At 39.1% G+C, this 27,258-nt stretch overlaps 1 pseudogene; it reads left to right on the top strand.

Moving 5' to 3' along the window:
• Positions 1–19,055: 19,055 nt before the first annotated feature.
• On the top strand, positions 19,056–26,470 carry LOC122138151 (annotated as a pseudogene).
• The last annotated feature ends 788 nt before the right edge of the window (positions 26,471–27,258 follow it).

The following is a 27,258-nucleotide window of genomic DNA, read 5'->3' as shown; positions in this document are numbered from 1 at the left end:
ACTTTTCAAGTGTATGTCATAATTTTCTCAGAGGACGGTGTGAAATGAAAGGCTGCGCATGGCCAATGAAATTTAATCATGTTTTTGTAGCATTTAAATGATTTTTATCCTTGTCATTTTAAAAGAATGTGTCTGCTTTTGAACCAGTAGGCCTCATTGCTCAGTATGTTCTGCAAGTTTTTCTTTTCTCTTCAAATCACATTTATATTTAATTTTCAGTTTCTGCAGGTGTGCACTGAGAAAAATGTATTCCCTTTAGCTAAACTTTAATTTATGCTTTCTGTGAGAGACCCTCAAGGAACAAATAAACAATCACACAGATTCACAAAGTTATTCCATGAATCACATTCTTGCAATAGTTGCAATAGTAGAGCAGTGCTCCTGCTTTTATTTTGCTGAGCTTTTGCGTGACAGGGAATAGACACGTCTATTTATTTGGCTGACATTTATTCTTAAACAACTCTATTCAAAACACTTATTTATATGAGTATGTATGTATATACTCTCACAGTATACTCCCACTTTATTACTGTAGGTACACCTTGTTTGTACCGGCCTGGACCCTTTTTTGTTTTCAGAACTGCCTTAAAATATGTTAAAATGCAATTTATTTTTGTTATGGCAAAACTGCATTTTCAGCATCATTACTCCAGTCTTCAGTCTCACATGATCCTTTAGAAATCATTTTAATGTCAAGAAATATTTCTTATTATTATCAATGCTGAAAACAGTTATGCTGCTTAATATTTTTCGTGAAAAACTGATATATATATATATATATATATATATATATATATATATATATATATATTTTTTTTTTTTTTTGTTTTTTTTTTGGATTCATGATGAATAAAATGTTTTGAAAGAAGCTTTCTTATTTAATTTCATGCATGTGTGTGTGACATGTATGTATGAAAAACTTGTATGAAAGACATTTATTTTAAAGAACAATTGCAAAATTTCTATAACAGAATTTAATTACACATCAAGGTGCATCATTAAATGTGTCCATCTAATATCATATCGCATTTTAATAATTAATTGCACTAAATAAAATGGATTATCAACAGCCATACAAAATTAAGATTAAGGGCCAGATTTACCAACAGCTTGTGCCAGTGCAAACCGTCTTTTGGCATTAAAATAGTTGGATTAACTAAAGACATGCAATGAAGAATTAGCACTGAAAAGGTGTAGACAGTTATTTTTTGTGCCTGACCTTACTGAATATGCATTTGTAGGAATTTCCCTTTTTGAGACAAAATTTATGAGAGAAGAGTATTAAAATAAATCACGCCAATGTGATTTACTAATGTTTGGCTTGTCAAATTACTGGTATTCGTGCCATTGTTTAATACCCAAAGAAGCATGTCTTAAAGCAGGCAGTAATTTGCGCTTCTCTTGGTCGATTGCGCTGGTCCTTATGGAAATTATCTGTCTGCATCTGTGTTATTTAAATGGTTAGTTCACCCAAAAATGAAAATTATGTCATTAATTACTCGCCTTCATGTCGTTCCAAAACCCGTAAGACCTTTGTTCATCTTCGAAACACAAATATATATTTTTTTTACTATATATAAGATATTTTTTTGATAAAATCAGAGAACTATCTGACCCTTCATAGACAGCAACGCCACTGAAATGTTCGCAGGTCCAGAAACGTTGTAAATACATCATTAAAACAGTCCATATGACATCAGTGGCTCAACTTCAGTTTTGCGATGTTATGAGAATACAAAAATAACATAATTTACTCAACCATTCTTCTCCCCCAAGTTATGTCTTCCACCATTTTGGAGAATACCCAAGAACGTATTAGACGTAATCAGCGTTGTTTACATCCGGGGGGAAAGTTCGTGCATGAACGTAATCTGCGTAATAAGCATTGTTTACACTTAGGGGAAGGCTTGCGTATGCACTCTCATACTCTCTAAAATGGCGGAAGACGTAACTCGGGGGAGAAGAGTGGTTAAGTAAATTGTTATTTTTGTTTCTTTGTGCAAAGAAAAGTATTCTCGTAGCATCGCAAAACTGAAGTTGAGCCACTGATGTCACATGGACTGTTTTACTGATGTATTTACTACTCTGGACCTGGGAACATTTCAGTTGCGTTGCTGTATATGGAGGGTCAGATAGCTCTCCGATTTCATCAAAAATATCTTTGTGTTCCAAAAATGAATGAAGGTTTTACGGGTTTGGAACGACATGAGGGTGAGTAATTGACGTAATTTTCTTTTTGGGATTAACTAACCATTTAATGTTTGCATTGTTAGTAAATCACCCACAGAATTTCCCCTTCCCATCTGCGCTTTTATGGAACTACGCTCTAATGCTTATTTGCCCTGTTTAGTAAATCTGGCCCTAAATCTAGATATCATTTATTTACATATAAAAACTGACTGACACATTAAGTCTGTTAGGTGTTAATGCTTGTTCTGATGACAATGATGACTTATGCCATACTTATTAAAGAATTATAAGTCACATTGATGCTATTCAAAATTGACATTGTCCATTTACACAGTGTTCATAAAAGCACTTGTACTGTATGTATTCAGCAGATCTGTCTTATCTTTTAGGTCAGTGAAGCGGTGTCTTGTCAGAGTCATGTCACTGCTAGCATGTCCGATAACCCTTTTGTGTCACAGCTGATGAATCCCAGCCTGAGAACTATATCAGAGTCAAGGCCTGTCAGATATTGATTGCAGATTATTGAAAACCCAATAGGCTTCCCAAGCTACACCAGAAAGAAATCGGAGCCTAAAGATTCATTTATTTTTCTTGTCAGTTTGGCAAGAGCAAACATGTTTTATGAAGCCTGACATGTTGCGCTACAGAAAACACTTTATTGGTTGACAGCTCACATCTCGTCAAGAATCCGAGTGCCAAACCTTACTTTGATTACATTGGTCGACAGCAAAACGAACAAGGCAAGAAACCCCCACAACAGTTTATTTTTAGACAAGACTAACCTTACAAAATTCCTGAGGTACATCACAGCTGAACAACCCACTGTTGACATTTTTCTGTAGAGCTTGTCATCAATTTCTGTCAGTCAACATTTAAATGTGTTGTTTGACAAATAGCATAAGCTCATAGGTAATTAAAGCTGTATTCTTAATAGAGTTTGATAGTTGACGTGTCTGAAAATGAAACATTTTATTCATCTAGCGCTTTACTTTAAGCAAAGACAGCCTAGCCACCAGTCTCTTATGTGACATTTTTTTTATTTGCAGATATTCTGTCAAATATGCATTATTTAGGTAGGTACCAAAACCTTCACAAAACAGTTTTGAGTTTACAGTCCAATTTTGCTGCTCGGTTTAAGGCAGTTGGAAGTGAAATAAAGTGTATTTAATCCACACTTAAACATACCAGTCCACCACAACACTATTTTCAGCCCACACCACACCCAGGACGCGCAGGAAAGCGAGAGGTCAGACAGGGAACCACCCACACACACAGACCACACACCACACACACACACACCCACACACCCACACACACCACACACACACACACATACAGTAGTAAATCCCAGGCAAGGGACAGTGCTGAGGAAGGCTTTGCAATAAAGGTAAACTTGGAAGCAGAGATAAAAGAACAGCAGGAGCTAAAGTCCACAGTAAAGCTTCTTCTAACAAAACATGAAACAAAACACAGACGTCTGTTTGAAGATGAAAAAACACACTGAAGAAAAAAAAAAAAGATGTATTTGACCCTAAAAAAAAATGGAACACAGTGTACTCATCTTGTGATGGCTAGTAGGTGAACGTCTTCAACTACATGTTAACGCAATCTGTTGAAGTTCAAACCGAGCATCAGAATGGGAAAGAAAGGTGATTTAAGTGATTTAGAATGTGGCATCGTAGTTGGTGCCAGACAGGCTGGTCTGAGTTTTCAGAAACTACTGATCTACTGGGATTTTCATGCACAACCATCTCTAGGGATTACAGAGAACATGATCCTAAAAAGACAGAATATCCAATGAATATACTTGCTGATGCCAGAGGGTCAGAGGACAACATTGAGACTTATTCAAGCCCCCCCCCCCCCCCCCCCCCCAAAAGGCAACAGTAACTCAGATATATCCATTTGTTTACAAACCAAGGCATGCAGGGACAGATAAACATCTGCTCTAATTGCACAAACACGTCAAACCTTGAAGTAGAGCAGCAGACGTCCTTCTGTCAGCTCAGAACAGAAAAACTGAGGCTACAATTCGCAATTGGACAAAACAGAAGACTGGAAAAAAGGTTGCCTGGTCTTGATAAGTTCTCAATATCTACTGCAGCATTCAAATGGTAAGGTCAGAATTTGGTGCAAACAACATGAAAGCATGTATCCATCCTGCCTTGTGTCAGTGGTTCTGCTGGTGATGTAATGGTGTGGACATTTTCTTGCCACACTTTGGGCCCCTTAGTAACAGTTGAGCTTTGTTTAAACACCTCAGCCTCAGTATTGTTGTTGACCATGCCCATGCTTTTATGACCACAGAGTACCCATTCTGTGATGGCTACTTTCTGCACGATAAGGCACCACATCACAATGCTCAAATCTTCTCAAACTGGTTTCTTGAACACGCCAGTAAGTTCACAAGACTCAGATGGCCTCCCACACTCACCAGATGTCAATCCAATAGAGTATCTTTGGTATGCGGTGGAACGAGACGATTCACATCATGGATGTTCAGCTCACAAATCTGGAGCAGCTGTGTGATGCTGTTATGTCAATATGGACCAAAAATCTACGCCACAAAGAAACTAAAATAGAATATATTATTTTTAAATTGTAACAATATTTCACAAATATTAATGTTTTATTGTTTAATTAATTATTCAATTTTTATTTCAATTTACATTTTTGAATCAATTAAAAGCCCTGCTCTTTTGTAATTTCTCCCCAACCTTAAAAAATGCAGTTTTGAGACAGAATGTTTCATTGATTTCTTAATGTCAATTTCCGACCCCCACATTAATCCATTACTAATGAGCTGGAATGGCAGCAATAAAAGATGAGATTAGTTAACAAACCAATCCAATTACAACCTCCAGGTGTTAATTTGTTCATTGAACATTCACAAGACCAGGGTGGTTAACAAAACAGTATTTTAGTGCACCACCAGTAAGATAAGGTGAATGCGGCTGGGACTACTTCCTCATTTACCCTCCCCCTCAGTAAAGTTTTTTGCTCTCCTCTGTGAATGAATGCACATGCACCTCCACTCCTCTCATTAATCAAAATTCAGCCCCCTCTTCTCCAATCCAATTACAGGCTCTTGCAGGAGGGCCTGATCAGGGATGAAATCAGGCGCAGATTTGTTGAATTTCATTATCAGGAGTTTTTCCCAGGCTTATTTTATTTATTTATTGCCAGTGAGAAAACTCTTCTTCAAACTTCTTCAATCATCCCTTCATATTTTTCTAGGGTGCCTCTGGGTTATCACACTTTTTCACACGCCGTTTTTCTGTGAGAGATCAAAATCATTGCAGGCTTGACTGTGATATGTTGTACTTCTGTAGGAGTTTCTTATACCGTTTTCAAATATTTTTCGCGAGACAGTAAGAAATAGGTTCTTATCTTATCCTGGTGCTTCCATAAATCACACACAGACGCCAATACCAAACCACCAATAGTATTTTTAAAAATACCTCCTGACCTCACAGCCATTAAACAATGAACAGCTGACAAATGACTAACCTTGAGGAGAGTGAAGCACTAAGATGTGCAATAAGGAGCTTCTTTTTTATTTTAATTAGTTTAATTTGAGAAGACCCTATGTGAGAGGTGAATCTGACAGGGTGGCATTTAAACTCTGTTCAACCGAGTGTTTTTTGCTCTGCTCTTGAGCCGCTGCTGCTGCAGTGTCTTCACTTATTTAGCTGAGCCTTCATTATGTATCAGCTCAGCATGGGGCTAATGCAAAAACCTCTGGATCTACCTGTGAAGAACACAAACCTTGCTGCTGTTTTGAGGCATAACACACAGTGATATTCCTTGTTTAGATTCAGGATGCTCTTTAAAAAGTGGTTATAAAACGGTTTTGCCATCCCTGCATATTAATGTTTGAAAAAGAATCTAAAATGGAATTACGATGAGTGACCCTCATGACAAGTCAAGAAGACTTTTAATCTTTTAACAGGACCTGTTATGACAAAGCAAAGTTAGTTCACTGTGTAATATATCATGTGGTGCGACTCCCCAAAAATATATTTATGAATTAAAAATAAAGTAATAAAGACTGTTTACTTTGCAAAATATATTTTAAAACACTTAATTAATATTGTAACATTCATATCGCATTACATAAATGTTTGTGTAAAAAAAAATCCAGTTGATGGTTACACCACATGACATTTTTTTAGTCATTAAATTGAGATCAGAATCAAAATCAGCAACTAACCTTTGACTTTTCAATAAATTGTATAAACCTTTTTATGACCCAAGGCATGCTTTGTTTAGGTTTTAGTATGTCATGTTGTGTGAACTCTCCAAAAAAATTTATTATATTACGTACACACCAAAAAATAAAAAAAAAAATTCATAATATTTGTAAAATAAAAATATCTTTAGCAAATAATATTTAAAAAGGATTTTTTTAAATAATAATTTAAAATGTACACTAACATATATCCGAAATATACTGTATTCAGGATTTAATGGTTACATCACATGACAATTTTATGTTCATTAAATTAAAACTTGTCGTTGAAAATGGTTTAAAAGGTTTTTCAAAAAACCATATGGAAAACATGAATACACCAGGGAGTTACATTTCTAAGAATTTAGATATGTTTTTTTAAATAGATTGAAAAAAAAAATCTTATTTTGGACACTCTAATAAAATATATATTTTTCTTTAGTGTGGACACTGTTATTTGTAATTGACCTGGCTGAATTTAGTGATGTTTTTAATATATGTCCCCTCGCTTTGTCCCTCTTTTTCTCCATGACCACTAACAGAACTAACACCCACACAACTTTTCTATATATTTAAATAAAAAACAAAACAACAACAAACACTCTCTGCTTCATTTTCATTTCAAGTCTATGGCCTTGTGCCCCACCCTTTCCTGGGACACAGCAGAACTTCCTCAGATATCCAGACTGCATCTCAGAGTACGTCATATGGGTAAAACTCAGAGACGAAGGGTCAGAAAAGTTTCTTAAATTCATTTGGAGTGGATACTTTGAGTGCTGCCTCGAATGTGTATTATCTTGTGGTGTTCACAAATGTCATCACAAAAAAGCAGACATTTGATTCCGCATTTGGATACAGGTATGGGGTATGGAGATTTCAGGCCTTTTAGATTATTTAAATAATCCATCTTGTCTACACCCTCATGATGTCAAGTTTTTGAATGACTGGTATATTGTAAATTTCACGATCCCCACGCAGGAGCATTAAATAAAAATGATCAATTTCAGAATTCTTATTGCCAATACATTTGACAGGAGCTCAATGCAAAGACCATTTAGTAAAATTGCTGAGGAGAGCCGCAGTTATACACGGCTGTACCATCATCTCCTCTAAAAAACTGTTTTCTGCTGTGTTGGCAGAACTGTACAGGGTGTGTTTTATGCGCTGTCCCGAGTTCATAAAAAACAATAAAACATAATACTATTAAATGGCCACCATTGCAGCGGCTTAATTCATATCATTATAATGCTGCCAATTTTACGGACACATGCGTCTACGTCCAGACTCTCTCATGAAGTTCTTAACCTTTAAGGACTTGGACCGGCTCAGGAATCCAATTATGATCAAAGACAGTCGGAGTTACCTGTAAAGTACTGTAACAGTTAGAAGACGTCTGTGTGAAGCTAATCTATTTTCAAGAATCCCCCGCAAAGTCCCTCTGTTAAAAAAAAGGCATGTGCAGAAGAGGTTACAATTTGCCAAAGAACACATCAACTGGCCTAAAGAGAAATGGAGGAACATTTTGTGGACTGATGAGAGTAAAATTGTTCTGTTTTGGGTCCAAGGCCACAGGCAGTTTGTGAGACGACCCCCCAAACTCTGAATTCAAGCCACAGTACACAGTGAAGACAGTGAAGCATGGAGGTGCAAGCATCATGATATGGGCATGTTTCTCCTACTCTGGTGTTAGCCTATTTATCGCATACCAGGGATCATGGATCAGTTTGCATATGTTAAAATACTTGAAGAGGTCATGTTGCCCTATGCTGAAGAGGACATGCCCTTGAAATGGTTGTTTCAACAAGACAATGACCCAAAACACACTAGTAAACGAGCAAAGTCTTGGTTCCAAACCAACAAAATTAATGTTATGGAGTGGCCAGCCCAATCTCCAGACCTTAATCCAATTGAGAACTTGTGGGGTGATATCAAAAATGCTGTTTCTGAAGGAAAAACCAAGAAATGTGAATGAATTGTGGAATGTTGTTAAAGAATCATGGAGTGGAATAACAGCTGAGAGGTGCCACAAGTTGGTTGACTCCATGCCACACAGATGTCAAGTAAAGTTTTAAAAACTGTGGTCATACAACTGAAATATTAGTTTAGTGATTCACAGGATTGCTAAATCCCAGAAAAAAAATGTTTGTACAAAATAGTTTTGAGTTTGTACAGTCAAAGGTAGACACTGCTATTTTTTTGAACACACCCCTTTCAACCATTGCCCAAGTGCACAGCCTTAAGAGCTGCATATCATGAATGCTGGGTCTTGTTTGTTTTCTGAGAATCTACTGAACCTACTGGTAACTTGTTTGGCCACGTAGCAATAAAAAATATACTAAAAACCTTGATTATTCTGGTTAGTCACATTGTACTGCTATTATTTTGAACAATACTGTAATTAGTCGTATTGTTATGATATTTTTTTGAAAAATTGTTTATTTTTGTTCTTCCGTTTCTGGCCAAAATACAAAAAAATTTAATTGGTTTTTTGTGTGGGCATGCATTAAAATCGCAAAATCTGCAGACCTAATGAAATGTCATTTCCCTTCCTCCTGAGTCATTACCATTATTTGTGGGTTCTATTCATTTCAGTCCAAAAGCAACATAACCCAAAACCAAGGCCTCACAGTTCTGCTACAGCAGCAAAACTGGGTGGTTTTGAAGAAGTGCCTGTCCACCACGGCTCTGCAGTTTACTAATTGGTAATGCTAATCAACACTCTACTGTCAGCTGCGCTTGGGGTGTTGAGCGCATACAGACTAGAATGTTTTACTTCACAACAGGGTGCAGTCTGGAGGGATAAGAAAACCACAATGAAATGTTTTGAAATGAATCAGCAGAGAATGGCTACAGAAAATGTGTTATTAATAAGCTGTGTGCATCTAGTTAGCATGTTCACACAGATACTACTTTGAAAATGTTGCCTTCCAAGCTTCACGCTAATCATTATTTGCCAAGCTCAATATGATTTTGTGCCTAAGTACATTAATAGGTATTTATTTATTTATAGGGAAAAGTGCTTTTTTCCAACTGAAGTTACTCTGTTTTAGAAATAGTTGAGCTGCTGCTACTTTACTGAATAAAAATGTAGTGGATACTACTCTTTAAGTTATTACTGAGCGAGTTTCCCTACTGAAATTAGCTTTAAAATATTTTGTGAGGTTTTAAATAATTCGGGTGTAGATCAACAGTCTACAAAATGAACCACCATTGCTGAATAATGCGGAGTGTGCTTGTGGAGGCATCCAGTGAAAGAGAGGCCAACTGACACCAGACTTGGCTGCAATAGATTGGGAGGGCACTGTCAGTTTGTATCATGTCTTCCGGTAGGCTTTAGCACACTCGTTGCCGCTCATTCCCACTTCAAAAAAAATACAGACCCAACAATACAGTGCGATGGTACGATAGCACTCAGTGACCTGGCGCTCCAGACATGATGCCCCGGAATACCATCTCAGCTGGTATGTAGTTTTGTTTCTTTCAGTCTTCTTTGAACGACCTTGAAGCAGTAATGGGGACCTTTGTACAAATGTTCGTACAGCCATAAACCAAGGTCCAACTGTTCCAGTTGCACTGTTGCCTATCTTTTAGAAAGGGTTCAGAAAAGAGTTGCTGTCTGTCATTAACTAACCCATTTATCAAGGATAGCAGATGGCCAGTGGTAATTAAAAACAATCATCAAAATGTAAGAATGTATGCATAAAATAGCGAAACAACTTTAGAACAATTTGACTTGTAATATTTGCACTATTTCTGAGTTTGTATAATTTGTTGTTTTATTAATCTCTCCTTACCCATTTTGAAGTGGACAAGTCAATTCAAATGCAAGAGAATCTGTCTAGCACCATTACCGATGTCTTTGGTACATTTTACATTTTTGGTGTAACAGATTTCCATTGAGGTGGTATTAGTGACATGAGTGTCAATGACAAATATAAAAGTGTACACAACACAACAACAGAGGAAACAAGAACAAATAAGAAAATCTCTTTCTAAGGAAGTAAAGTTTTCTTCTTGTATTCCATATTTGTGTCTTTCATGGTGGTGTTTCTGATAATATGTATCTCAACCAGTTTCAAGTGAATGTTTGTCGATTTAATGACTCCTGTGGGGGTACGATTTTCTATACATTCTATTTCTGTAAAACAAATACCTTGCGAACTATACATGCATTATAGAATCCATATGAATTCAATATCGCATTAGTTCCTACATGTGTAATTACACCTTAACAACAGATTGGTATTCTTTTACAAACGATGTTATTCTCTTCATACTGATATCAAGATTGGTTTCACACCATAATATGCCAAAATTAAGTAATACAGGAAACTTAAAAGTGTTTTATCATAGAAAATGTATATTTAAATTCATTTGTACTGTATATTGAAATTGCATTATTATATTTATTTTCTTTATATAAATTAATGAGCTTATGTGAAGACAGCGCAGTCATGCCATTAACGCCAATCTAATAGCTTCTTTTGTTTTTGTTGTAGGCTATAGGTAAATAATATCTGCATGAACACATAGTTTTCATACACTATACTTTGAATCTTTGCCACTACACAAACGCTACGCTGACAATTATTCTCCATAGTCGCTCGTAGCCATAGGTGTATTGCTGTGTTCGCTCGCACAGTGGGTGTAGGTTGGTCACTCTGTTCGAAGTGTATTGCGTGCAGACAGACACTAAAGCGTTAACTTTGCAGAAGGAGTGTTCCACGTGTTATGAGTTATGCTGAGGCCTCGCACCACTGCGTCTTTCACTCGCTGATGTTAGCTCTTGAGCAAGGCACTTACAGTATCTCAACGGTTCCTCTGGAGCGTGCGGTTCTTCCCCTTGTATCCCAGCAGAGCATTCTCTGTGCCAGTGTCATGACCCTCTGTTTCCTTGACCACAGCCTTGGAACTATCCCTAAAGCTCTCTGCTCATCTCTGATTGCAAGCGACCTGACAGCAATCTGCCAGGATAGAATGGCAAATTATCACTCCACCGGGATGGAAGTGGACAGTGCTCAGCTGTCATGGTTTGGGAATCTATCACACACACACACACCCATGCATCCACGCACACACACACGATCCACTCACTTTTCCCGTGCTGAAAACTAAGCTGTTCGAACTCTATGTGATCAGAGAGAAAACTCACAAGAGACAACGTTTTCCCCGCCAGTATAATTCCCAGAATAACTGAAGAGATTCGGGAAGTAGGTGGAGTGGATAAGAGTTTAATGTCTTGTTGAATTGGGTAAACAGTGACCCGTCCTGCGAGCAGCTTTGTACTGGCTGTTGCTGATAATCCCACAGGCCATCTGATGAGCATCTCTGTTGCTTTTTATGGCTGTGAAGCCTCTGAGGTAGATTTCATCCACCGTGAGTCATGAGCAAACTTCACATCAGCTATGAGTCATACACCTGCAGCACTTGGCCCCTTGGCTATTTCTCTGCTTTCATTTCTTGTTAGATGGAAAACAGAAGTAAGAGGATCTAAAGAAAAGAATTATTGGTCATTCCTGTAATGCCGTAGATTAAATTAGGGGCAAGGTTACACAAAAAGCAACCACACTTCTGAATCCTCAGACAAACAGCTTTTAGTGCCAGGGGTTTAATGGAATAGTTTACCCAAAAATGCACACCCTCAGGCCAGCCAAGATGTAAATGAATTTGTTGTCTTTGGAACAGTTTTGGAGAAATAGCTAGTGTTACATTACTCATCAATGGATCCTTTTGCAGTGAATGGTGCCATCAGAATGAGAGTCCAAACAGATAATAAATAAATCACAATAATCCACACTAATCCACACCACATGATTTTCTTTTTCACTTCAGGCTAAAATATGAGTCATCTGTCCATAATATTGCTATCTGAAGTGAAAAGAAAAAAATAAAATAAAATAAAAATGTCTCAGTGAGGAGACAAATACACATTATGCACAGGTTCGAAAGTATCGCTCTAAAACACATACTGTATGTCAGTGGATTTTGTTGTGAGAGGACAAAATAGGATTGACTTTTTAACTGGAGAGGAAGCGTTATTATGGATTATGGACGGGTATTTTGGGCAGAAGCAGTGGTTTGAAGCTAAAACACCTCAATGATGGATTTGTTTCTTACAAACACAGATCTTTTGAACTGATGAACTGGAGTTGTATGGATTACTTGTGGATTATTCTGATGTTTTTATCAGCTGTTTGGACTTTCATTCTGACGGCACCCATTCACTACAGAGGATAAATTAATGAGCAAGTGATGTAATGCTACATTTCTCCAAATCTGTTCGGATGAAGAAATAAACTCATCTACATCTTGGATGGACAGCTATCAACTATATGATTATATGATTTCAAGAAGATTTTAGCTAATTGTGAGATACATTTTCTCAATTTTAATTGTGATACTGAGATAAAAGAAACCTAACTATGATCTAAAGAATTTGTGAGTTTAATATTTAATTCAGTATATTAAAACATTACAACTTTAATGCACAGGACTGGCAATATCACTAAATAAATATAGACATGTTAAAGGAATACAAAACAGAGGCGAGTAAATAATGACACACTGTTTTTCTTTTTGAGCAAGCAACCATTTTAACAACAATTTTCAATACCAACCAAGGACAAGAACACACTGAGTGCTTTATAATGAAGTAGATGTATAGACAACAAATATAGATTCTTACTGTAGATGCTATGAAAAGGATGTTGAAACCGTGCTGCATGTGTAAAGTGTGGATTGTTTTCAATGGAGCTGTATTATTGAGGGGCTAACAGAGGTGACTGAAAACTAGGCGATGTGGAGAGTGATAAACTACAGTGAGCTTTTTTGTTTCTCCAGTGAAATCTGATGAAACGATGCACAGAGTCATTTATATCCCTCTGATGATTGAAGCAAAGTCCTGAGAGATTTCAAGCATTTGTCTCAGTACTTTTAAGCATCTTGTTAAGAGGCATTTTATTGTGGCTTAGAAATACTGGTTTGATTTATGATTGCCCATGTCTACTAGAAACTTTTTGCAGATATGTGTTCGGTTTAACTTAATTTGGTCACATGAAAAAAACTGATATACATAGATACTTATGTGCAATGTGTATATACAGTATATATATATATATATATATATATATATATATATATATATATATGTGTATATATATGTAATGTGTGTATTTTTATTTTAGTATCACTGAGACCATATTATATATATAGTGTGTATATATATGTGTATATATATAATTTTTAATGTTGTTTATCAAAACAAAATGCTTTTTTGAACGTATTAAGACAAAATGTGTTATACTGTATATGCTCTGTAATGAAAAATAACAATATACAACAATATTCAAGTTTTTAAATATATAGAATAGCTGGATGACCAAGTCTGAAACAATGTTAAAATAAATTTGTATTTTTTTTTAATACTGGAAAAGTTGCCACATTTTTAATAACGATACAGTGTGGATGTACGATAGTACAGTACGATACAGTAGATGCAGCTATTCCATTTGGAACATTATGCTTATCTTAATGGAAGACAAGCAGTGACAAATGGAAGCAGGAATCCAGAAAAAGCAAACTGCGTCTTAGATATGATTCATACACAGTGGAATTACAGGGATAAAAAAGATATAGCAATCATCATAAAACAGAGATGATGGTGAGAGGATTGCACTCAGGTTCATCATCATTCGCCAGATTTCATCTCCTTTGTGCAGATGTGGGATAAAACTTTTATTTGCCCTTCTCACACTTGCACTAGGCATTTTTTTCCAGACCAGGTCTTTGCTCTTTTTATTTTTCATTTTTTTTATGTCAAGTCAAGTCAAGTCAAGTTAAGTCACCTTTATTTATATAGCGCTTTACACAAAACAGATTGAATGTAAGCTCTGCTTGATCTTATGAGTTTGTTCAGGCTTTTTAGACTCTACTCCTCAGGAGATGCGTAACCCTCATGCTACACAGGTTGATATCAGAAATTGACCTGATTCTTTTTTTTCTTTTGCAACACATTATTGAAAGCCTGTTCTATATCTATTTCTGTATGCATGGTGTTATGCTCCTCTTATATGCTACCACATGATAAATATTTATTTTTAAAGATCTCCTATTTTGCCTGAAATACACTACCAGTTAAATTAAAAATATATTTATTTTTATTATTATTATTTATTTATTTTTATATAAAGGATGTAGTGCTTTTTTATTGTGCAAAACTATATTATATTGTTAGTGTTGTTTTTATATTAAACTAGTAGTGTGATAGTGTATTAAGTATTAAATTTACAGTGTTGCTAAAGCTTTAAATTTTAAACAAATGTCAAGTCACCTATATTTATGCTTTATACAGTACAAATTATTTCAAAGTATCTTCACAGTAATAAACAAGTCAGTTCAGAAAATGCTATTCTTAAGAACATTCATTCATATGAACATCAACAAATCTTGAAAAAAGTATCACAGTTTCCACAAAATATCAAGCAGGACACCTGTTTTGAACCTTAAGACAATTGATAATACAAATTTTTTTGAGCACCAAATCATCATATTCATCATGTCACACAGTAATAAATTGCTTCTTAGTATATTACATAAAAATCAGATACTTTAAATTGTTGTAGGATGCTACTGTTATGATATTGTTTGATAAACATGTTCAAAACTGTACATACTGTACAGTAGACAGTAAATCTGCAGTGCTTGTTTTTATCTAGCAACTCTAGTAAAAAAATTATATTGACACATATCAGAATAATATCTAATTTCATGTGTTCAAGTAAGCTGGACATTGGATCTGGCTCCATGGGGAAAAAATAACTTATATTATAATATAAGCAAACTTGAACATTTGTATGAACATTTGAAAACTTCATAAACCTTCTGCTGATGACCTGTTACAAGAAGCACTTTACTTAGAAAGAGAGTCGAACAACATGCAGCGCTGCAATCTAAATTAAAAGCCTCTTCACACTTTACATAGTCTCATGGCCGGATGCACGCAGAGAGTTATTTTCAGCCACTGAAATTATTGTTTCATGTGGCTTTTTGTCTCCTTATATTACAAGGCTGTATGCTCACTAGAAAAGGACATTTTCTGGTTCTCTGGCGGCTTTAGGGCTGTAAAATGCTCACGATACTCGCTCCTTCCTCCAGGGGGGGGCACTCTCACAGAGAGATCACATCAGCAGAGGAGATGTGCTCAGCATGGTAGCCACAAGTAATGTTTAATTATTCAAATTACACATTGCACTTAGCTGTCAAGGCTGGGTATGTCTCTAGAATGGGGCTAGAGAGATTTTTGTGTTGCGGCCAAATAGCCTTTAAAGACTTTATGTTTTTTTAATATGCTAAAATGAAACCTTTGCCCCTCGTTTTGTAGCACTGAAATAATTCCTTTGGTTCCAGGCATATTATCCATTTCATTATTACAAACTAAAATATGTGGATGGTTGAACACTTGTGTATGTCTAGCAAAAGCTATTGTTCATTACGTATAATTCATGATATTCATAATTATGGGTTGGTTATAATTAAAGCCAATCAACCTCCAAAAAAGGACACTGTGTTCTTAGAATAAATAGTAACACTTTTTAGCTATAATAACTTACTAATATCATAGGCAGTGCCATGTGTTTATGGTATCACATAAAAGCTGCATACTAATCACCTTTACATGTTGCAAACAGATGATTTTTTTTTATAAACTTGAGATGCTTTTTCACTTTTCATAATCCTCCTCAAACTTTGTTGTAGTTAAAAAATTCCATGTGGTTTTCTCCAGTCCGTCGATCAGCATGGTGTTTTCAGTGGTGAGTTTTGACCGGCTGCAGCCCTCACAGGAGGTGGAGAGCTTGCACCACAAGTCCCCAGTAATAGATAGCCTACATCCACAGCATGAACAAAGCACTGAATGATGAGAGATTTCTATCGCCTGAGGATGTTTATCGTATGCAGCAGAAAAGATACACCTATATTGATTGCCATGGAATTAAACCTATGGGCAAAAATCCCAGAGCATTTTACAAGCTAATAGAACAGACTGATGCGACTGAGTGCCATAAGGTGGGGGGGGGGGGGGGGGGTGGGGGGGGGGGGGGGGGGGCGGGGGGGGGGGGGGGGGGGGGGGGGGGTGGTTAAGACATTCCAGGCCCAGTGGTTAGAGGGGAGCCCCGCTTTGGGGGGGGGGGTGGGGTTGTTGGAAAAACAACTTTCTACTGAGGGAGGCCACTGAGTAGTAATGAGTAATGCTGTTCAGGGGACTCACCAAACCATTGTTGGTGCCCCTGCAGCACACTGCAACCATCAGGTTCTAACTGAGGGACGTGACAATTGCGTTGGGAATGCGATGATGATGGGAATTATGCCCTTCAGCGTGACCATGTCTCTAATTCACGTGTTGTAATCAGTGCCAATGGATTGTGCGAGACCGTCATTGGTCGAGGTAGGAGTGTAGTGACCAGGATGCTTAAAAGCATGTGCGGTGGAATGCAGCGGCAGCTGTCCGCGGGAAATGAAGTAAGCGTCTTGCCAGTGTGCAGGAAGCATGACACTCTTGAGACACAGTGTCATGTTCCCTTGGGAACCACGGTTTATAAGCGTAACCTGGAGAATTGTTCAACATTTCAGGAACTCGAGACTGCATTGAAAACACGCATGGGAAACAAGTATTTATGCCCACTTCCAGCAGACTTTATAATATAATCCCTGTCTAGTGTGTGAAGAGCGACAGCTAAGGTGAGAGAAAGGAGCCAGGAGTGGCGCAGAATGCAGGTAGGGTCCACCTGACCAAAGTAGTGGCGGGACATCCCGCACTGTCGTTCGAAGGCCCACTTCAGAAAGGGGCAGGACAACCAATGATAACACTACTTTGGGCAGGGGCTCATCCTCACACCCACCAGGTGTACCTACTAAGAAAACCGGTCTCTCGTAGACTGGCCTTCTGGTTGTACTTATAAATATTATAGCCAGTCAGCTAGTTTGGTGCCCTGAAGTTGGCAAACCGGCAGGGAATGGGCCAATGGTGACTGAGAGAGGCTTCTCTGCCTAGAGATTGCTGTGCCCTGAAGCACCGTTGTTGCAGGGGTTGGCAGATCGGTCTACTGAGGGCACTGAGGAGAGACGGGCACCATGTAATGAGGTGTACACTGCTCTTCCCCAGAGGAGGCCGTCCCCCTCAGAAATTCCTGGGCCCTAGGTGTCAGGACGATTTTTAAGCGAAGAAAGACTATCCAGCAGGCTGACTTGTGTCACAGATCTGACTCTCTGCTAGAAGCCTTCGGCCCTGGAGCACCACTCACATTCTGGGGAGTACGAGAAGTGGTCGCTTCCTGAACTAAGGAGCTTAAACATGGTTGGTTGGGCTTCGCTCATCGCTCAGCAGTCCCCCTGCTGACCACCTCAACCTCCTCAGAGGGAAGAGAAGCAAACACCAGCTCACTCGAGAATTTTATTCCAAAAGCTCCTGTATATGCTAACTTCTCATATCCCGATGATATACTTCATTTAAATTCCTCAGAATTAAGTAAAACATGGTCGGGTGTGATAAGATTCATATAAAACAACAGAGAATGACATAATGCATCGCAACACGCAAGCCACTCTGTTTATAACAAACAATACCAATCTCCTCGGAGGTAAAGATAGCTGCCGCAGCGAGCTCTCACTCAAAGGGTATAAGAAACACAGCATGATCTATGGGAATGTGGGGGCGGAAAGGTGTGCGCCGTCTCCAAACCCGGCCTGAAAGTCATGTGCGTATCCCTGCGCTCTCAATCGCCAACCGTGCTCAGCAGCAGCGGGATGGGACCACACGACCACAGGGCCACTCCTGGAGAGTGCCCGCAAGAGCGGAGGGTTTGCAGCGGGGAAAAGCACAATAGCACCTAAGAGCACAAGCTCCGCTCCCAGTAAATGCTGCTTATTATAATATTAATATATATTATAATAAGCTCCGCCTCTGCGGAACAGGGGGCCGGCACCGCGAGAACACTGGTGAAAGCTCCCTCCTCAAGGGAGCCTTCTGAGAGCCCGGCATATGCAGTGACAAATGCTCACAATCACGGGCACTCCCTTCTTGAGCTGACTCTACGTGCTTTGGTCCCATGCAGACCAACACACAAACTGTGTGTGTCCCCCACCGAAATGTAGTGCGGGCAGGGGGAGGGAACTCACAGCCTGAAATGCTGCCTGTTCACACCCAAATGCCTCTTTTTGGCTGAAGCTTTGACATTATGGAAGCTTATAAAGTGGACAAACAACACTAAATAAGGACTGTGCGAGAGGGGTGGGGCCGAGAGCCATGGGAACGGTGGAGTAAATGCTAATGTGTGACACCTGCAACACTCACCTGTCTCGAGTTCCACGGAAGAGCTCGGAAGGATAAAGGAGGAGTGACGACAGTGCAAGATGACGAGAGGTCTCTGGCCTTACCCCCCAGTTATGCCGCTGACCACATTGAGCGGCTCCACGTGAGGAGGGGAGTAGAGGCGCAGTTCTGCGTGGGTAACACTGGCCTGCTAGGGGCGATTGAGGGATGTGATGAGGAGGGTGGGGGCCGGAAAGACTTGGAAATGAAGGAGGGCCAATGGAGTGAATGCTAATGTGCGAAAACTGTGCCATCACCGTCTGAGTCCACATGGAGGAGCTCCGGAAGGATAAAAAGGAGGAGAGTGGACGCATACAAGACGAGAGAGTTACCAGGCACAGGCTTAGTTTGGGTTTTGTGTGCTTACTTTCCGCCTGTGTTTATTATTATTAAATATTTATATGTCTGGTTCCCGCCTCCTTCTTCTTCATCTACGAAGTTGTTACCAAAGACTCACAACAAATGCGGACTGACACAAACACAGGAGTGCTTGCTTGAATGACAGAACAAGCTGCCCCTGTATCGACTGCACATGCTTTTAGCATTCTTGGGCACTACATCACCCCGCCTGTGATATCTGCCCCTCCCTGAACTGATACAACGTGATCAGGGCGTGCTCACACTGAAGCGTTCCCATAGGTTTCGACACAACTCAAGTTCCTGAAGAGGGAAATACAGTTCTGTTTTTTCTAATAGAAACACTGCCTGTTAAATATTGCTGTTCAGGCTGTTTTTTGTCTTGTGAATGTTGTTGAGGACTCAGGTAACGGGTCTCATGTGACTTATCCGCCAACCTTGTGGAAAACTCAAAGACGGGCAGCCAGACTGCATTAAGTTGTCAATCATCGTTTACATGGGGTTTTAAATCAACTAGTCTCGCACTTTTTACCCATAAACATCAGCAGGGGTACTGATGCGTAAATGGGAGCCATTAGAAAAGCTGTAATAGTTACTTTTGTAATCCCAAAATGGGTGAAAATATGATTAATAAAGAATTATACTTATTTAAACATATTTGACAGCTCTTTTCGTGTTTTTTAAATGTGTAATAATGCAGTAGTAGTTTTTGTAGCTGAGAACCCAGTCCCATATCAAGATTATATTACGTTACTACTTGACACATTTTGTCCAGTCAAAATGTCCAGTAAGTGGCACTTAAAAGTGTGTTCGGTTGTATCTGAAACAGATAAACAAAAATCTGTGATCAGAAAATCCCTACATATGGTCTGGTTTAAGTGATGCAAACATCAACAGTATTAGTTCACAAATCATGCACTATGGTGAAAGTGTTTTGAGGTCATGCTATAGTATTTTGCAAGATAGAAATTGTGCAAATAATCAATACTCTTATCAACATTTGTGTGAAAATGAAAGGTAAACAAAAGGTTGCTGTTTTAACCCCACCACCTAGTGTCATTTTAGCTGGAAACTGCAGTGAATGGTATGTATCAGTAGGTACATTTGATAGTTTTGCAAAAAATTATACTTTCCATGTTGCATATTGATTGTGTTAATCACCCGGCACCACTGTGGAGTCGCAGCTGTAGTTATCCGTGACCCACTGCAGCCTGTAAAGTACCACTCCTAACCCACAATGCACCCTTTTTCTAGAGTTTGTAAGCCCTGTTTACATTCTTCCTGCATAAATCTCTGAAGAGACCTGATTAACTGCTCAGGTCTCGTGTTGATCAGATCGTGGGTAAAGGGCCCATGACCCTGAGTTAAGCACCTGCACAGGGTAATCTTTTCCTTGAACTATTTACTTTACGAATGGGCTGAATATATTTAAAGCAGGGGCGTTTTGGAAAGGCAAGATAAATTTGGATGACTTTTAAATTAGAGACAGTTTGGAACCCATTTTGTTTCCCAATTTAATGTCTTTAAATTTTTTTTTTTGTTTTTTTTTTGAAAAAACCCCCAGGTTTTGTGAAAAAACCAAAATTTTTGAACATTTTTAATAATGTTGAAGCCCAATGTAGTGAACAGTTTTTTTTATGTTTAAATGGCTTTTTTAAAAATTTTAAATTAAAAAAAAAAACATTTTTAAAAAATTAACTTTTTATTGTTTTAAATTTGTTGTGAAAACAAAAATTTATACCAAAAAAAAAGGGAATTTATGGTTTTAAAAATTTAAGGGTTTTTGATGTTTTTTTGCTTGTGGTGAACTGTTTAAATTCTTTAATTATGAAAATTTCTCTACTATCATTTCACAGGACATTATTTGGGTTTTTGGGGTTAATAGGTGAAATAACAAAATTTTTCCCCCAAAATTTGGCCTAAAAATCCGGAAATAGAGAAAAAGAAAAGATGTTACATTTTCCCTTTTTTCCCCACCACGGGGGGAAATGTATTTTTCAACATGATTAAAATTTGAAGCCTGCAGAGGTAATACATGTCAGGGTTTTTTTCCCACCCTTCCCCCATAGTGAAAATTTTATTATCTGTATTTTGCAGTATTCTGTTACCTAAAAAGACTCTGACACATTCTGTGGACTTGTTACTACGAGACAGTCTGTGACACTACTGTACCGGTTTGACAAAAAAACGTAAGTGTGCATTGCTGGAGAATCCCGGGGAAAAGCACTAGGGCTAAAATAAAACACTAACACACGTTTGTGTGTGTGACAGCAAATTTCACCTGCTTGTCGTTCGTGTTGCTTGCACCGCTGTGTGGATATGTGTTACATAAATTCCTACAGATCTATTGTTTTCAAAACAGTATTTTATTTTGTAACAGCAGTCTAGGGTCTGTTAAATACACTATGACACTACCTGAGATGCCCTCATGTGGTGCACTCAAATAGCCACTTTAGAATATAAAATTAATTAAATAGCGACAGCTTGTATGCAAAGGAAAAAAATATGGAGAGCTATGACGAGATATTGGCAGTGAGTTCAAACAGCACTTGAATACATATGGGGTAAGATGCCCACCGTAATTCTGGCACACAAATCTCTTCTTAAAAATTTGATAATGGCTTCACTATGTAATGTTGTCATTTATCTGAATATCAATATATTTGTGAGATTAAGTCAGTGAAGTTTAGTTTTGAGGTTAAACTGATCTCATTTTGTTTCTCTGGAAAATGTGTGTCTATCTATTAATAAGGGATTTGTGATGGACACATGAATGATTTAGATTTATAGGATTTTTTTGTTTGTTTGTTTGTTGTTTGTGTTCTTTTGGAAGTGCAAAATATACAATTACACTTTTTTCACCTAGTGTCACAAGTAGTGATCTGTTTTGGTTGTGGTTCTGTGTTTCCGCTATCCTGCCTAGTTAGTTTCCATGGTTTTTGATTAATTAGCTCCACACCGGTTTCTGCTCTCCCTAATTGCTTTCCACATGTTTATAAAACCCTGTCTGTTCCTTAGTTTCCTGTCTGCTATATTTGTATTTGGAACATTTTGGTTATGCTGTGTGTTTGTATTTCTCTGGTGGATTTGATATTAAATACCCTTCTCCTACTTCTTGTTGAGAGCGCTTGTTGTTAGACAGCAGCAGCTACGTAACAGAATAGCAGACCCTCAAATTGAGTAACATAATATCTGCATTTTCTTTCTCTTTTGTTTTTTTTTTCTCCCTCTCCCGGAATGAATATCTCAGCTGTTTCTACTCCTGTGCCTGGAGCAACAGGACTGTTCGCTGGCGGACCATACCAGGGACTTTTTCGATCTGGCGTGCCTTATGCACTTCTCTGGCTGTCACTCTGCATATTTTGTTACACCAGCCTGAGCGAGCGGTGATTGTAAGAAACGCCTGCCAGCGAATGGTCCCAATGAGGATTTTGCCGCATTCGTGGAGTGGGTGCTGGAGAACAACGGATCTCCAAATCACCCTCTCACCCACCATTGAGGAGGAATCTTCAGCCCCACTCCCGAACAAGAGACCAGCCGGCATCCAATCCTGCTGCACGGAGCAAATGCCTGAGCCCACCGCAGACAAAGAGCCTGAGCCTGCCATGAAATGTTAGCGTAGTGCACATACCCACTACTGAGACTATCGTCGTCCGGAGCCTGGGCCTCAAGGCCGGTCTGACCAGTTGTGTTGTGAGCAACATCGCCTGTCCCAAGGGTGTAATGGTGGAGGATTGAGGGCTTGGAGGGGAAGTCCCTGCCCACACTCCCGCCGCTGAGGGTGAGCTGCAGCCGGCTACTGGGATGTATTATGAGGAACTAATGGACAGCTGAGGGTGGGCTGTGGGTGTTATTTTGGGGTTATTATGGGGTTATTTTGGTGTTTTTTGGATGTGTTTGGGAGTTTATTACAGAGTCCATCAGTGGGAAAACTAGGTTGCTGTTGGAAGAGGTGTTAGTGAGGCCAGCAGGGGGTGCTCACCCTGTGGTCTGTGTGGGTCCTAACGCTCCAGTATAGTGTTGGGGACACTATACTGTCAAAAAGCACCGTCTTTCGGATGAGACATTAAACCAAGGTCCTGACTCTCTGTGGTCATTAAAAATCCCATGGCAGTTCTCATAAAGAGTAGGGGTGTAACCCCGGTGTCCTGGCCAAATTTGCCCCCCTGGCCTCTGTCAATCATGGCTTCTAACAATCCCCAACTACTTGATTGGCTCTATGACTCTCTCATCTCTCCACCTGTAGCTGGTGTGTGGTGAGCACACTGGCGCCATTGTACAGTGGCTGCCATCGCATCATCCAGGTGGATGCTGCACACTGGTGGTGGTTGAGGAGAGAAACAACAATACAACAATACACAATAAAGTGCTGTATAAATGCATCATTCATTTTTCAAATGTACTTAATTGACTGGGTTGTGGAGGTGGTTCCCAGTGGTTGCTGGATCCTGTGTCTTTTTTTTCCTGTGTCTCCGCTGGCTCCGCCCAGCTCCTTCTCTCCTGTGTTCCCTCCTGCCTCCTCTCACCACCTCCTCTTCTCAAAAACAGTTATTTTCTTAGGCCCATTCTGCTGTTGTGTGTGTGTCCCTCAGACCTTTGTTGTGATAAAACAGTAAAGTGGTTCAGCTGAATTCAATATTCAGTTTTGTCTGACGGGTATACAAAAAAGGTTCAATAACACTCTCCAATAATTTATCATTTTCCCACTCCCCTCGTTTGACTGGAAGAGGTGGAGGTACTGGTCTGCTCATCTCTAATGACTGGAAATGTAATCCTTTACCATCTTTCGGTATCAACAGCTCCTTTGAATCTCATTCAGTACTGTTACTTACCTCTTAAAATACATTTTGTAGTTGTCTATCGACCCCCAGGACCACTAGGTAACTTTTTGGATGAATTAGATGTGCTGCTCTCAACCTTTCCTGAGGATGGTACTCCCCAGTCATGCCTTGGAGATTTCAAACATCCACCTCGATAAGCCTCTATCTGCTGACTTCCACACTCTGCTTGCCTCTTTTGATCTCCACCCGAGTGTCAACTACTGCTACTCACAAATCAGGCAACCAACTGGACTCTTATTTACACACGACACTGCTCCACTGATCATGTACTGGTTACTCCACTGCACACCTCAGATCACTTCCTCCTCACTCTTAACCTAAACATGGTTCCTGATACATCACTTACCCCTCCACATGTCATCTTTCGACGTAACCTACGGCTCACTCTCACCCTCCCGGCTATCTGCAATGGTTTCATCTTCGCTTCCTTCCCTAAACTGTTAGCATCTTTTGATGCCTAGCAGAGCTACTGATACTTACTGCTCCACTCTTACATCTTGTTTAAGACACTGTTTGCCCCTTGTCTTCCAGGCCAGCCCGTACCACCCCTTCAGGCCTTGGTTATCTGATGTTCTACGTGAACATCGTTCTAAGCTAAGAGCTGCTGAAAGGTTGTGGCGCAAATCCAAAAAATACTATTGACCTTAATGTGTATCAGTCACTCCTCTCTTCGTTTTCTGCTAATGTCTCCACTGCTAAAAGGACATACTACCATAACAAAAATTAACAATTCGTCTAACTCTCGCATGCTTTTTAAAACATTTTCCTCGCTCCTTTGTCCTCCCCCACCCCCTCCTGCTTCATCTCTAATAGCTGATGACTTTGCCATGTTTTTCATTAATAAAATTAAAAACATCAGTGCACAATTTTCCACACCACAATCCATCAAGCACATCTCACCAGAAAACATACACTCATTCACATCCTTCTCTTCACTCTCTGAGGCCGAAGTCTCCAACCGAACTCATCCTTTCTAATCATCCTACTACTTGTCCGCTTGATCTCTATTCCATCTCCTCTCCTTCAAGCCATTTCTCCTGCAGTTGTACACTGCACTCACTCACATCATTAACACATCCCTTCATACAGGTGTTTCCCCCTCATCATTTAGACAGGCTCGTATCACTCCGCTACTTAAGAACCCCCCACCCTCAAACCCATCTCTTTTTAGACAAACTACAGACCAGTTTCCCTTCTTCCTTTCATTGCAAAAACATTTGAACGAGCTGAATTCAACCGAGTCTCTACCTTTCTCACACAGAACAACTTCCTTGACAGCAACCAATCTGGCTTCAGAAGTGGACATTCAACTGAGACTGCCTTGCTCTCAGTTGTTGAAGCCCTAAGTCTGGCAAGAGCGGAATCCAAATCTTCAATACTTATCTGCTTGCTGCTGCTTTTGACACGGTTAACCACCAGATCCTCCTGTCAACCCTACTGACAAAGGGCATCTCAGGAACCGCACTCCAGTGGTTTGAGTCTTACCTATCAGATAGGTCCTTCAAAGTATCTTGGAGAGCCTCATGGCTCAGTTCTTGGACCACTTCTCTTCTCTGTCTACATGGCATCATTAGGTTCTGTCATTCAGAAACATGGCTTTTCATACCATTGCTATGCTGATGACACTCAACTCTACCTCTCATTCCATCCTGATGATCCATCGATAGCTGCTCGCATTCTCAGCTTGTCTAACAGACATTTCTTGCTGGATGAAGGACCATCACCTTCAACTCAACCTTGCCAAGACATAACTGCTTGTGGTTCCAGCAAACCCATCATTCATCACAATTTCACCATCAAGTAGGCACATAAACCATAACTCCTTCAAAAACAGTCCAGAAACCTTGGAGTTATGATTGATGATCAGCCTAATTTTCTTAGACCACATTGCTAAAAACTGTCCGGTCCTGCAGATTTGCTTTATTCAACATAGAAGATCAAGCCCTTTCTTTAGGAACAGGCTGCACAACTCCTTGTTCAAGCTCTTGTTCTGTTCAGGTTTGGTTTATTCGCAACGCTCTCTTGGCAGGTGTTCCAGCCAGTTCGTTCAAACCTTTACAATTAATCCAGAATGCGGCAGCAAGATTAATTTTTAATGAGCCGAAAAGAATACACGTAACACCTCTGTTTATCAATTTGCACTGGTTACCAATAGCTGCTCGCATAAAATTCAAGGCATTGATGTTTGCATACAAAACCACCACTGGCTCTGTACCCCTTTACCTAAATTCATTACTTCAGGCTTATGTGCCCTCTAGAAGCTTGCGTTCGTTTGCAATGTGAACGTCGCTTGATTGTGCCATCCCAAAGAAGAAGCACAAAGTCACTTTTTAAGGACTTTAAAATTAAATGTTCCCTCCTGGTGGAATGACCTGCCCAACTCAATCCGAGCAGCTGAGTCCTTAGCCATCTTCAAGAATCGGCTTTTAACAAACACATCTCTTCCATCTTTATTTGACCTCTAACTTTATGCACTCACTATTCTAATTCTATTAAAAAAAAAAAAAAAGAAAATCTCATTACCTTTCTAATCTTTTTGTATTCTATCTATTTTCTTTTCATTTATTATACAATTATAAAAAGACCTCTAACACTAGCTGCTCTATTCTTTTTCTATTCTTTCTGTTTTCTTTTTATTTATTATATTATTTAAAACGCCCTTGATACGTATACTGCGTCTTAGGCTAACTGAGACTTGTTATAGCACTTATATATCATTGCTCTTTTGTTGTTTATGATTGCTTCCATTGTCCTCATTTGTAAGTCGCTTTGGATAAAAGCGTCTGCTAAATGACTAAATGTAAATGTAATGTAAATGCAAATGTTAACTAATTGAGCCTTAATCTAAAGTGTGACCATACAACAAAGAATCAAAACATTTTCAAACAATATCTATGGCATGTTGTAGAGTCCAGATTAAAACAGATTTTAAAAAATTGAAAATAAATAGCCTATTATGTCTAATATATTTAAGAATTTGGCGCTGTGAACACTAGCAAACACAAAAATCTGAACGGCTATACGTTCAGAAACAGAAAGTAGCACAGCTGCTTTGTTTACAGGGTTTCCAGAGTAACGGCTTATTTCTGCTGTTCAGTACCATCTGCTGTCAGAGAGTGAATCTGCGATTTTATTCAGCTCGTCGCCTTCATGTGTTCCGGCATTGACTTCTCATCCATGCTTGTTTACACAAGAGTGAGCAGGCATTGTTGTGCCATTGTACAGCGGTGTTGTGCATTTTAACCAGTTGATGGGAAAGGTATTCTTTAAATGCA

This window comes from Cyprinus carpio, chromosome B8 (genome assembly GCF_018340385.1).
Source record: "Cyprinus carpio isolate SPL01 chromosome B8, ASM1834038v1, whole genome shotgun sequence".
In the NCBI taxonomy this organism is placed as follows: domain Eukaryota; kingdom Metazoa; phylum Chordata; class Actinopteri; order Cypriniformes; family Cyprinidae; genus Cyprinus; species Cyprinus carpio.
Note: the sequence above shows the minus strand (reverse complement) of the source record. Positions and strands in the feature narration are given on the sequence as shown.